This window comes from Macrobrachium nipponense, chromosome 28 (assembly GCF_015104395.2).
Source record: "Macrobrachium nipponense isolate FS-2020 chromosome 28, ASM1510439v2, whole genome shotgun sequence".
Taxonomy (NCBI): Eukaryota; Metazoa; Arthropoda; class Malacostraca; order Decapoda; family Palaemonidae; genus Macrobrachium; species Macrobrachium nipponense.
This window is the reverse complement of record NC_087217.1, coordinates 55,281,092-55,294,070: the sequence shown is the minus strand read 5'-3', so window position 1 is coordinate 55,294,070 and position 12,979 is coordinate 55,281,092. Positions and strand designations below refer to the sequence as shown.

At 35.1% G+C, this 12,979-nt stretch overlaps 1 long non-coding RNA gene across 1 annotated transcript in view; it reads right to left on the bottom strand.

Moving 5' to 3' along the window:
- Positions 1 to 330: 330 nt before the first annotated feature.
- Positions 331 to 12,979, bottom strand: part of LOC135201338 (uncharacterized) — a 226,237-nt gene continuing 213,588 nt past the window's right edge. The window contains exon 3 of the long non-coding RNA XR_010311506.1: positions 331 to 463. This is a non-coding gene — a long non-coding RNA (uncharacterized LOC135201338). The remainder of the gene's footprint in view (positions 464 to 12,979) is intronic.

Sequence of the window (12,979 nt, the reverse complement as noted above, 5' to 3'; positions counted from 1 at the left end):
TATTATTATTATTATTATTATTATTATTTCTTTTTTATAAATCTTAATTTTGTTTCTAAACAATTTAACCAGCAATGTGCCTCACAGCCAATCCTAAGATACCAAAGTGTCATCAAACGTAGCAAATACAAACTCCCAGCCTTAGAAATTCGAAACAGCTTTCAATATACCAATTGTGAGATCACGCACAAACAAAAAGCCAACACCCAATTCGGCACACATTCAAAACAATTCAAGTCTTCGAATGCTTGAATCAATAATTAAAATCTACGTGCACGTATAGATTCATCTACTCAACAGAATGAATGAAAGTAGATAAAACTTACAAAAATGGTTCCTCGTTTGACAGCAAGTTTCCTGGCGATGTTCAGGTTAGCCTGGAGTGAAATTACCTTCTTTAAGTATTGGTAAGTCTTGCTTCTTTATTAACACGGGTTCCAATTCGAAGGTATGATTTCACTCTCTGAAAGACATTGTATAAATCAGTGGAACGTAAAAACACAAATGATCAACAGTTGGATGGAAATTAACTGACATGAACTATACAATAATTCACTTTTATTTCCATACAGCTAATTTTACGTTATGTATGTGCTCGCAAAGTTCATAATACTTTTTTCAAGTACTCCAAGTTTTCATATGATTAACGTTGTCTAAATATGGGAAGTAAAACACACACACATTTTATATATATATATATATATATATATATATATATATATATATATATATATATAATATATATATATTTATATATATATATATATATATATATATACATACATACATACATACATACATATTAGACTCAAGTTCTTGGCCCTTTTGCAAGGTGTCACCAAACACACTCACACACGCATGCTAAAATTGTTATGGTCGCCTTATCTAACAAACTACGTTCACCACTTTTAAGATTGGGTAATCTGGTTAATCTTTTATAATTCGTTTACTTAGCTTTTAGTCATGCTGAACCCAAGCAGGGTTTGGTATTAATATTAAACCACTGCTTTAAGGAAGTTATGTTCCCGGACTGAATTCCTGTAGTAGGAAGCATGAAAGTGTTATTAAATTGGCCATTGATTCCTCTCTCTTTAGGTAAGTCGTGGCCATAAAACCCAGCGGTTGGATCAAGTTAATTCCTTCTCCTTATGGCTCCGCAATGTTTCCGTAGGAATTCAATACCAGCATTATCTCCTTTTTAACTTTAGCCGTAACTGAATATATTGTTTTTGATAGATGAAAGTTTGTAAAGGATACTTATTTTTATTTTTATTCGTTTAGGGTTTTCCTGAAATGGCGCGATGATCGACGTGTTAATTTTCTCAATGGAAAACAATTCAGTGCTAATTTTATTTATATATATATATATATATATATATATATATATATGTGTATATATATATATATATATATATATAAAATCAGCACTGACTTGTTTTCTTGTTTTCCTTTGAGAAAATTAACACATCGGTCATCGCGCTATTTCAGGAAAACCCTAAACGAATAAAAAAAAAAAGTATCCTTTACAATCTTTCATCTAATGAAAACAATATATTCAGTTACGGGTAAAGTTAAAAAGGAGATAAGTTTGGTATTAAACTCCTACGGAAACATTGCGAAGCCATAAGGAGAAGGGATCAGCTTGATCCAACCGCTTGGTTTTATGGTCACAACTTACCTAAAGAGAGGAAACAATGGCCAATTTAATTACACTTTCATGCTTCGTACTATAGTAGAATTCAGTCAGGGCACATAACTTCCTTTAAGTAGTGATCTAATATTAACACCAAACCCTATTTGGGTTCAGCATGACTAATAGCTAAGTAAACGAATTATAAAACATTTACCAATCCTAAAAGTGGTCATCGTAGTTTGTTAGATAAAGCGGCCATTACAATTTTCGCCGTTTTTTTTTTATTTTCTTATAAACTATACGGTGTTGATTAATTTGGATAAAAAAAAATTACCGCACCGATTCGTTCCAGACGCGATACTAAAGACCCATAATGATGTGATTAAGCAGTTGGAAAATTCATAAAATGCTAAAGCTTAAATAACACCAGTAACAAAACTTCCAAGGAAATATAGAAAGATGTGATACTAATAAGAGTAACTTCTATGTAACGCTAATTATATATTTACCCTTCAAAATGAGAGCATCTTGAACCGAGTCACGGGAACACCACAAAAACTGGAACAAAACAAAAAAAGACTTATGAAAAAGGCAGATACATGGTGACCGAGAACAACAATAACAACAACTACATCCTCAGCATCCTCCCGTGACGATAACTCGGCATCATCAGGCGATCGGCGGTTGAAATAAAGAACACCTCCAGTAACGAACGACCCACCTGGAGGTCACGCCTCGTTTCCCATTTCGGGAGAGGATAAACATGTGTCAATCGGTCTTCCTTAAGCAGAGGAGGTCAAAGGTCAACTGCAGGATGCAACGAAGGAAGAACGTGATTAAAAAGGGGGGTAGGGAGAAGAAAAAGCGAGCAATCATCGCCGTGAAAACGATGGAAAAGCAGGGAAAAGAAGAGGGTTAGACGCACACGCCAGCAACGGGTTGGGGCGGGCGGTGGGGGGGTTTCATGAAGACCCCAATGGCAGTGGAAAATTTTCGAGGCTGATGTAATGCCGCTAGAGACTTCGGAGTTGCCGTTTGCTTCTTCTTTTTCTTGTTCTCTCTCTCTCTCTCTCTCTCTCTCTCTCTCTCAAGTGTGCTCCTATCCTTCTCACGGAGCCACACACAACTAACAACTGACATCCCCCTTTTTCGACCCACTACGTCGAGGTGGGTGGGGGGGGGGGGGGGGATGATGAGAGTTCTCTCTCTCTCTCTCTCTCTCTCTCTCTCTCTCTCTCTCTCTCTCTCCTTTACTTCCTATCACAAACGGGGGAGTGGGTAAGTTTCTCTCCCTCTCTCTCTCATTTACTTCATCTCACAAAAGGGGAGAGAAAGATTCTCTCTCTCTCTCTCTCTCTCTCTCTCTCTCTCTCTCTCTCCCCCCCTTTCGCTAAGGGAAACTCACACGACATTGCAACATTAATTACCCCGTCATTATAATTGAGTTAGACTGCCAAGGGGCGCTGGATTCAAATAACCAGTTATAATGCAAGTTCTGGCGCTCCTAATTATGCACCGGCAAAACTTATATGAATAGAAGCTGTGTGATCGATAAATTACGAAATATATTTATAAAAAAAAAATGGAGAATCTGTAGTACGTCGGCCGGAGACCTGCCTTCCTCCGTTGAAAGAAACTGCGTCTAATGGCTATTGGTTGAGATTCATAATAAAAAAGAAAAATGAAATTGTAGTTTGTAGCTTGGCTGTTTCCGCCATAAATATTCTGTATCACCCAACAAGCGTGTAGGGAATGTTCTTAATGTATGTATGTATGTATATAGTATATATATATATATATATATATATATATATATATATATATATATATATATATTATATATATATATATGATATACGGTAATACTGTAACTATACCTAGCATCAGATATTTTATTATCATAACTGTAAAACTGTAGGTAAGTCTTCTTATAGACTGCAAAGATACTAAGCATCAATATAAAGGACGTCAATTTTGATGGCTTATTAATTAGCTAGAGTGTATGTAGGCATAAATATACCTCAGGATGTATACTTTTCTTTTGTTACTTTCATCCAGAATGTACGCTACAATTATTTTCTTATCTTCGTTTTATGTATAGATAAGAACATTCTATTTAGGTTAGATAATCATAGAAGTATATAACGTTCTCTTTTCCTTGTTCCACCTAGATAAACAATGAGTATAGTGCCTTTACTTCTATATTTTGTAAACATGCCAAAGCATATATCCCTAGAATTAATCTCTCTTGAAGACGAAATCCTCATATTAATAATTCTCTAAAAGTTGCGCCGAGAAATTAACGGTGAAATTAAATCTTCTGGTAGACCAACACTGATCATAATAAAATTTTTAAGGTGAAGTTACATAAATTGAGAATTCGGAAATATCATTGATCTTTTATTTTTTATTCTTATTTACTTATCTATTTTTTGCAAAAAACATAAGCAACCTTTTCGACTGAAGGCCGAAATCAAGGCCAACTCTGTGTCCTCTAGCACGAACCTTCTCTACAATAATAATAATAAGAAAAAATCGACGCAGATTTGCTATCTGGATTCTTACCAGATAGCAGCAACGCCTCAGTGGCGCGATCGCTAGGGTTTTGGCTTGCCACCTCGGTGGCCGCGAGTTCGATTCTCGGACATTCCACTGAGGGGTGCGAGATGTGCATTTCTGGTGATAGAAGTTCACTCTCAACGTGGTTCGGAAGTCACGTAAAGCCGTTGGTCCCGTTGCTGAATAACCACTGGTTCCATGCAACGTAAAAACGCCATACAAACTAGAACGGCAGCAATTTAAATCATAACCATAAATTCACCAAACTCAAAACCGAGTGACTGACTCACCTCAAATGGAGTCACTCCAGTAATGGTCACAGACTAATATTCAAGATTGAATTTTATATCAGTGAATATGAATGATATCAAAATACACGCAAAAACACTCAAAATATATTTGAAGTAACGACAACCATTTATACATTATTTCAGTGAGTGGCTCACTTTAATCACTACTAACAGTCCACATTCTTGAGCAAAAACGAAAGAGAAAAAGAGGAAAAAAAATTGTTAAAAAGTGGCTCTCACCTCGGGCGGACCATCAATTCTTCTTTCAGAAATCATTTGAGGGAGGCCATTACCCACATGATTTCGCCGCTACGGTGTTTATCAATTGGAGAAACTCCGACAGGCATAAAGCAACTCTTGCTCTGGGCGGATTCCTAGCTGAAATGGACAGCGCGCAAGAGCTATTCGCTTGTCAGAAATGTGTCCGGTTTTAAATTCCTTTCGTAATTGTAAATCATTTTAAAGTCCCTTTCATTTGTCTGCGGCGAAATCAAATCTAAAATGGTGTCAGAGAAGGGTCTTTAATGTTACGCATGGGATTGAATAACTCAGACCATTAGTTACTACTGGATAGATTTCAAATGTTAAGATAAAATTTTGCACTTTATCTGTATGCCCGTCGAAAAATTACGTAAAATCATACAAAGCACAACTCAGTATATAACTCATTAATAAAACTGATCAATTTCAGAAATAAATCAAAATGAGGTAGTACAGAATAATTGTAAATTAACAAGCAAATTTAATAAATGGTTTTGTTACTGAAGAGCTTCAGAGAGAGAGAGAGAGAGAGAGAGGAGAGAGAGAGAGAGAGAGAGAGAGAGAGATTAGGGGTAACCCAATAATAACTGCAATAAAACACCTACTTTATTCGCCCTCTGGAATCTGATTCAATAACGAGATAATCGTATGATCTCTTTTCAATGGTACCCCGAATACATTATCTTGGCCCACCGGCAACCTCTCACACACACACACACACAGAGCGCATTAACGAGAGCACCTCCCAACGCAGTGACCTGCCGTAACTTACACAATGGCATTTACTAAACAGATGTTAGAATATTCCAGCAGACGAAAGCCTTCAAGCAATACAATCATCATAAGAAACACGAGCACAGCAATTAAGATCTGACTGCGTTTCAGAGAGCCTGGGCAAACTCGACGTGATTGAACATTTCCAGTTGTTCAGATCTTTAAGGGGAAGAAGGTTACAAAAATAGATTAATAAGCAGAGGTTCAGAATAAACAAACAATTAGCACGATTGAAATTTCCAGTTGTTCACATCTTTAAGGGGAAGAAGGTTACAAAAATAGGTTAATAAGCACAGATTCAAAAGTAAATAAACAATTAGCAACATTGAAATTTCCAGTTGTTCAGATTTTTAAGGGCAAGAAGGATAGAAAAATAAGTTAATAGGCACAGACTCAGAATTAATATAATTCGTCATGTATTCATTCCTTGGGCGCAAGGCAAAAGATAACTGAACTGATCAATAAATCTATACAGAAAAGATCGCCCTTATGGTAAAAAAAAAAGTATGAATAATATTAGTTCTCCAATAAAGTTAATAATGGGAGAATAACTAAAGTAATAGCAGGACCTAGCTTATATAATATTACGCCGTGAAGGAGAGAGAGTTCTAACATTTCATTTTCAATTTCACCGGGAAACGTACCAAAATATATTTGGGATTCGAGAAGTTGGGTTCATCGCGTGTAGCTGTTGTATTTACATTGAAATGCTGGATATGACATATTATTTATATTATATATCTATACATGCAGAGGTATCACAAAACTTTCGCGTGATATTAGATTTGCAAGTTCACCACAAGGAAGAGAAAATGAAATACTGAGTCCGAGTACAAATTTTCAAGGTCCAATGAACAAAGTAAGAGAATTTCTGTTTGTAAGAAAACTTTACATAAGAAAAGGAATTGGACTTGTATGATCGTTTTGCTGTTAATTATTCTAACGGCTGTTTTGCATTTAAGTGATTTATTTGTCTTAAGTAGTTTTTTCTTATTTATTTTTCATTATTTTTTTTTTACAGAAATGACTTTACTTTGTTCATTGTACCTTGAAAATGTGTAACAATTACATGAAAGTAATCGGTGGTTAGTTTTTCATTTCCGCCTCCTTGTGGGGAATGCATGCATACACACACACACACACACTTATATATATATATATATATATATATATATATATATATATATATATATATATATATATATATATATTGGTGAATTTTTGTCACTCATTCAGGGCTAAATATAGTTTAATATCCAATGCAGAAGAAGTTTGGAAAAAGTTACACACAAAAGGGAATTACGTTCATTAACTGCCTCGTCCCTGACAGGACACCTATTGTTGCCTGGTTTAGAAACAACGATACAAGTTGTTATCGACTGTATATATAATTTATATAAAGAAAAATAATTTACAATATATATATATATATATATATATATATATATATATTACATTATTATATAATATATAATAAAAATATATACATATATATAATCATACCCCTAAAACGTCGCATATGTCAAAAGTTATCTTAAAGATAATCTTAACGTAAAAGGTAACGACCATTTTGAACGACCAACAACAAAAAAAGGTCCTTTTCTTTCCTACAATGCCACCCAAAGAGCTTAAATGACAGATATATAATCTATTCTGAGATTCGATCTAAATTGTATCTTCAGAAATGATCGTTATTCGCCGTCCATTGCAGCGAGCATGACCGGTCATCAGAATCAATTGAAAGCAATCGCCATTTGTACATTGATTCCCATTTGAGAACTAAACAAAGGGGATTCTCGTAAAGTTCTGGGACGAGAGAATCATTATATAATAAGAACAGAGATTAGAATCAAAATGGAGTTAGGGAGCTAATCCACGAAGCTTACGCGAAGAATCTGTGCACTATTTATGGATTCAGTGATTCAGTGTTGCCAATTTTTTTTTGGGAGAGCAATTGCTTGAAATAATATGACGCTTTCTAATTGGCGAGAGGAACATTAAAATGAATAAAATCTGTGATAAAAACTAAGAGTAACGAGGAGGTGAATTAGATAACAGCAACGAATATAATCATATATACGTGTATGTATAATTATATATATAATCATATATATACCGTGTAGTAAATATATATATATATATATATATATATATAATATATATATATATATATATATATATATATATATATATATATATATATGTATATACATACTCTTCCGTAATGACACCAACATCTAAAGCAAGAGTTATTTTTGTAGCATCAGCAACGATGTCAATAAGAAACTCCCCCCGCCACCCGTCCCTTCTGAAAAGAACTCATGATTTGTCCATTCGCCACAGACAAACGATTCAGTTCGACCGATGATATAGGATTACTGAAAGACACCAATCAGTGCTTACGCTCTTAGTTATTTTGAAGCAATATGAAGTAAGTGACTCGGCAATGCAAAATTATAGTTAGAGGAGACCAACTGAAGACAGGTTTTCGACCGCTGTGATTCAAGTTTGTTACGAATGTTCTCTCTCTCTCTCTCTTCTTTCTCTCCTCTGTCTCTCCTTGATCTAAGTAGGAATCGACAGATAAAATAAATTGTGAGGTTAATAACTTTGAGATGAAGTACAGATCAGTAGGAAACGATCTATATATATATATATATATATATATATATATATATATATATATATATATACGACACTACACACCGCGCGCGCGCACACACACACAAATAAAGTTTAATTTCTTTACAATCGACACGTCCTACGAAAGGCAGGTTGTGTCGGATAGAATAAAGAGTAATCCAAAAGTAGTGTAAAGAAAAAGCTCTTTACAGCTGATAAGTAGTGCAAATGAAAAGTACCTCAAAGTAGCTGATAAGTATTGCAAGTGAAAAGTACCTCAAAGTAGCTGATAAGTATTGCAAGTGAAAAGTACCTCAAAGTAGCTAAGTATTGCAAGTGAAAAGTAACTCAAAGTTGCTGATAAGTATTTCAAGAGAAAAGTAACTCAAAGTAGCTGATAAGCGGTGTAAGCGAAAAGTAACTCAAAGTAGCTTATAAGTAGTGCAAGTGAGAAGTAACTCAAAATAGCTGATAAGTAGTGCAAATGAAATGTAACTCAAAGTAGCTGATAAGTAGAGCAAGTGCAAAGTAACTCAAAGTAGCTGATATAACTAGTGCAAGTGAAAAGTACCTCAAAGTAACTGCTAATTAGTGTAATTGAAAAGTAACTCAAAGTAGCTGATAATAAAAGTAGCTCAAAGTAGCTGATAATAAAAGTAGCTCAAAGTAGCTGATAAGTAATGCAAGCGAAAAGTAATATTTTAAAGATTAAAATTAGCAATAATGTAACAAAACAGTAACATTATATGATTTCCTTGTTTTTCAGGTAGACTTTTTCTGTCAACCTGAGGTTTTTTTTTTTATCTATTGCAATTTCAATCCTTTTACTTCAAGTCTGAAAATTCCGAGGAATTTTGCTTTTCCTTAATTTAACTCAATCGAGTAACAGAACAAAATATCATTGTTTGCCAAAGACCTTGCTTCCGGTCAGTCATGTTCTATGAGCGTATTTTTTCTCATCTATTCCAGTTTCATAACTTTTACTTCAAGTCTGAAAGTACCGAGGAATGTTACTTTCCTTCAACTACCTTTTATTCTTTACGCTTTTGGTATTCAGGAGTATGCCTGTACATAAGGATGCTTGGTATTTCACATGTTGAGGTATAATCATACATTTTCATACATAATTTTACGTGGTTTCGGAACTTCCTCCAACCACCATACACCAATGATCATCGCCTTACGCGTCTCAAGCGCCTTCTCTCTCTCTCTCTCTCTCTCTCTCTCTCTCTCTCTCTCTCTCTCTCTTCTCTCTCTCTCTCATACGCCACTAGAATGATATAGGGAGCGGCAAATCTTCTCTGTCAGCCATCTTTCGCGACAGAATAAGGTCTAAATTAACGTGGCCTCCGCTGGCCTCCCCAACCAAGCGGTGTAATTTGTTGCATACTAATAAGATGTGATTAGGGGCTATTTATAATGCGATCAACCTTTACGGCCGTTTCTAATTCCACAGTTTCCTTCCAAATATTTACGTACGAATATTTTTTTTTGTTTTTTCCTCTCTCCTAATTTCTTTCTTTTTTAAAGACGTGTCTCTCCTTTCCTGCAGAAATCTAGTTCTAATTAAGGCACCTTTAACGATAATGGCGCCACGGTCGTAATTACGAAGAATTTTGGGGGGGTTGAATTACGCCTCCTACCACGGGCGGGGTGGGGGTGGGGTTGCAACCCCTACCGTGACAAGGGACGGGGGGAAGAAACAGCCACACATGCACGGCTTCAAGAGGTGAGGGAATTTATCACCGGATCCATATATTCCAGGATAAAGATCTGGGCAATTTCCATCTTCCATTTCTGGGGATTTTCCTCAACGTTTCTTGATAACATGGCGAGTAACTTCCCCGTTGTCGGTATTCAAGGGAATTTGATCCATCGTTTCGTAACATAAAGGGGAATTTACATGACGCCTTTTATTCTTAAAGAGTTTTCTTCAACTTTCCTTAAACTACAAAGGAATTTTCACCACTGCTACCTCCTTAATCTGTAGAATTTTATGAAGTTTTGTAATGCATACGGGAATTCTCAAGACACTTGTCATTATTTATGGAAATATCCTCATTATCTAGGGAAGTATTACCCTCGACGTTTTTCACCATGCAATGGAACTCTCTCAGCATTCTAATAAAACTTCTGGAATTTTCCTTGAACTTTTCTGAACATAAAGGGGAATTCCAGAGCATTTTCTCAGTGCCTAAGAAATGCTCCTTTGTTTCTGAATATATCGGAGGAATTCTACATTTTTCGGCATCTAAAGTTAAACAGGTAATACTCACTAACAGGTTAATTTCATGTCAAAATATCTTTATATTTGATTTGAGTAAAGCTAAAGGCTTCTCAAAAAAAAAAAAAAAAAAAAATCGATCAAAGACTGTCAACTTCACTTTTAGATCCAGAAGGCACAAGTTCGAATTCTGGGCATGGCAAATTCGGTTAACAATTTCCAAAGGTTTGAGGGAAATCAAGGAAACACGAAACTTTCAAACTTTTTGTCCTTATTTTAAAAAGTGACAATACATCATTTCGTCACTTTTTCACTCCAGGGAAATTCTAATTCACAACTGAGGATTTAGAAACGGTCACACAAATCTCTCTCTCTCTCTCTCTCTCTCTCTCTCTCTCTCTCTCTCTCTCTTTTCTTCTGTGTAACAGTTTTTATGAATAGGACAACTAGAATTTATCATTGTCACTTTTTCTTTCCAGAAAAGTTCTAATTTACAACTGAAGATTTAAAAATGATCAAACAAAACTCTCTCTCTCTCTCTCTCTCTCTCTCTCTCTCTCTCTCTCTCTCTCTCTCTCTCTCTCTGTGTAACAGTTTTTACAAAAAGGACAAAACGGTAGAATCTATCAAACTGTGGTCTGTGACCGACATCAAGAACAATTTGGCAAACTTAAATTTCCAATATTGAGGAATTTTCTTATGTAAGAATAACTATTAAGTATTAGCAATTTCTAAGTCACTGCAATGGTCAATATCATTCATTCACTGGTATCAATATAATCATTATCATCGCCATTTCCGCTGAAGTCTAAAATACTCCCCATTATACTTATATATCATTGCTATCAACATAACACCATCTATTAATAAGATTAATATCACTTTCACCATCCTGATATAACCATTACTGACAAGTTTTCATTATATATTCATATTACTTCAGAACTCAACTAGTAATTACGTGAGAGAGAGAGAGAGAGAGAGAGAGAGAGAGAGAGAGAGAGAGAGAGAGAGAGAGTCAAATCCAAACTTTATTTCCATTTTATTCTACATTTTGAAAATACATACTTGAATACAGAGAGAGAGAGAGAGAGAGAGAGAGAGAGAGAGACGAGCGTTTGTGTGCATCAGGATATAAACATTGAAAGTTGATCCCCTATTAAATGATGAAGTTTGGACGTTGATCAAAAGCCTGCTCATTATGGGATCATTAGAGGGGTTCATTATATGCTCATTACATCATTATCTTCCCACCGAGGAAACTATAAACTTCAAGAAACGGCCCTTGGAGCCACTTCCATTAAACGCTGAAGGAGGCCCCTCCCATTCCTCTCTTTCCTTATCTGTTTATCATTAATAATAATAATAATAATAATAATAATAATAAATAATAATAATATATAATAATAATAATAATAATAATAATAATAAATAATAATAATAATAATCATATTATATAATAGAATCATAATCAATCATAATAATAATAATAATAATAATAATAATAATAATAATAACACCAGAGTTGAAGAGAAAGAAAGTGAAAAAATGGATACGTATCAAGATCTGAAACTAGAAATAAGAAGGATATGGGATATGCCAGTGGAAATCGTACCCATAATCATAGGAGCACTAGGCACGATCCCAAGATCCCTGAAAAGGAATCTGGAATAACTAGAGGCTGAAGTAGCTCCAGGACTCATGCAGAAGAGTGTGCTCCTAGAAACAGCGCACATAGTGAGAAAAGTGATGGACTCCTAAGGAGGCAGGATGCAACCCGGAACCCCACACTATAAAAACCACCCCGTCGAATGAGATGAATGTGATAGAAAAATAAAAACAATAACAATAACAGTTTCGAAACCAATAGCAACAATAGAAAAGCCAATCCGCTACATGAACGACCCAAAGCATACATTCAATGATGACAAAGATTACTCTACAAGATACGTGAATGTTAAATAACCTTCAAGTCTCATTCCAAGTATTGAAAAACACATTTATAGTAATTTTCTCACTTCAAAAATGGGGTGGCCCCGTTCCTCTTATAATATTTTAGGATGAAGCTGCAAGAACCATAATCCTCTTTAAACTGACAGCGATTACAGTAATTCACCGCTAAGGTCACCATAAGTCCAGTGGGTTATAACAGAACGTGCCCATGTCGATCCGTCCTCGCTTGGGGTTTGAACAACGTATGTATGTAGCCTCGTGGTCTAGTGGTTAAGACACTGGCCTCACTAACGCGAGAAGCGAAGAAGCTAAATATATACCTCACCGCAGTGAGAGGTTTATATAGATTATACTTTAAAAAAATCAGACGAATTAGATTTCATCATTAATGCATCCTGGCAATTGCTTTTTATCAGTCGTGAGTACCTGCTCTCTCTCTCTCTCTCTCTCTCTCTCTCTTCTCTCTCTCTCTCTCTCTACTCTATAAGGAACTAAATGTGAAATCAATAAACTTGCTAATAAAATATCCAACGTACTGAAAACAGCTTCATCTCCTAAAATAAAACTAAAACGAAAAAAAAAAAAAAAAAAAAAAAAAAAAAAAAAAATCATGCACGTCATCGACGACTGGAGCCTCAAGAAATACATTATTATAATAATAAT